The sequence below is a fragment of the Pteropus vampyrus genome, unplaced genomic scaffold, assembly GCF_000151845.1.
Source record: "Pteropus vampyrus isolate Shadow unplaced genomic scaffold, Pvam_2.0 Scaffold271, whole genome shotgun sequence".
NCBI classification, from domain to species: domain Eukaryota; kingdom Metazoa; phylum Chordata; class Mammalia; order Chiroptera; family Pteropodidae; genus Pteropus; species Pteropus vampyrus.
In genome coordinates this window covers 83856-85629 of record NW_011889052.1, presented here as the reverse complement: position 1 = coordinate 85629, position 1774 = coordinate 83856, and positions in this window count along the sequence as shown.

Genomic DNA, 1774 nt, shown 5'->3' with positions numbered 1-1774 from the left:
CAGCCCCGGGCTTCTCAGTGGAAGGCAAGTGTGCAGTTCCCAAGTGACAGAAGATGCACACATCTCTGCAAATGTCAGCCCCACCGCCCATACCCTGCTCCAGGGCCAGGGCCCCTCCCCGCCCTCCCATTAGAGCCCAGTGGGGAGAGTGTGGGAAGGCTTCCCGGAGGAGGTGATACATGTGGGTTTGAAGGGGAGGAAGAGCAGTGCCTTGCGGATAGCCTGGGGCCCTAGAAATAGGGAGTGCGGGGGAGATCAAGGGCTCAGAGCGAGGAGCGGGCCATGCGGGGCAGGAAGCAGTGCAGGCTGAGGTCCCTGGAGGTCAGGGCAGCCCCATTGGGGTGCATTCCCATGGCCTTGTGTGGACGCGTGTGTGTCTGCTCGTGTGGTATGTGGGAGTCTGAGAGAGGGTTCTAAGGCGTGCGTGGATCAGGCCGCCCGAGGGTGTTGGGGTATGTGGGGAGTGTCAGCAGTGTGTGTGAGTACCTGTGGGGAGGGCGAGCGTGCATGCAGAAGTCTGTTGCATCTTCCTTCTATTCTTTCAGTGTTTATTGAGCACCTACTGTGTGTCAGGCTCTGGGAACACCGCAGTGGAGAAAGAGGTCAAAGCCTCTGCTCTCGGGAGCTTGCGTGAACCTGACAAATCACCAAAGCATTAAGTGTGTCAGCTAGTGATAAAGGCTGAGGAACCTAGAGCAGGGAAGGGGCTGTGCAGAGTGTGTGTGTGTGTGTGTGTGTGTGTGTGTGTGTGTGTGTGTGTGTGTGAGAGAGAGAGAGAGAGAGAGAGAGAGTTGGGAGATGTCGATATGTTAAATAATGACACTCTCTGAGAAGGTAATACTTGGGTAAAGATTTAAAGTACAGGCAATAGTATCCAGAATATATAAAAAATTCCTATAAATCAACCACGAAATGAACAACCTGATTGGAAAACGGGCAAAGGACTTGAAGAGACATTTCTCCAAAAGAGATATGCAAATGGCCAACAAGCACGTGAAATGATGCTCAACAACACGGATCATTAGGAAAATGCAAATCGAAACTGTGAGGAGACACCACTCTTATCCCCAAAACGGAAAGTAACAAGTGTTGACGAGAATGTAGAGAAACTGGATCCCTTGAGCCCTGCCGTGTAATGGCGCAGCTGCTGTGGAGAACAGTATGGAGGGCCCTCGAAAAACTATCAAAGTAATTACCATATGATCCAGCAATTCTAAGTGCAGACCCAAAAGAATAGAAGGCAGAGGCTGGAAGAGATATTTGCAACCCATGTTCACAGCAGCACTATTCACAAAAGCCAAAAAGCAGAAACAGCCCCGGTGCCCATCAATAGACGAATGGATAAATCAAATGTGCAACGTACATACCATGGAATATTACTCAGCTTTAAAGAGGAAGAAAATTCTGACACATGCTACAACGTGGGTGAACTTTGAGGACATCATGCTGAGTGAAATAAGCCAGTCATAGGAGGACAAATATTCTCTGTGATTCCACTTAAATGAAGTACCTAAGAGTAGTTAAATCCATAGAGACAGAAAGCAGAACGGTGGTTGCCAGGGGCTGGGGGGAGCAGGAATGGGGAGTTATTGTAAATAAAAAGAAAAAAAGGAAAGGAAAGATGGGGTGTCTTAGGCTGGGCTTCCCCAGCAGAGCTGAGACAAGGCCCTGAATACAAGTAGTCTCCTTGGGAGGCGACCCTAGGGAGCACGGGAGAGCAGCTGGGCCCTGTGGCCAGTGGGGGCCCAGCCCCACTGGGGTCCTCTGGGAGATG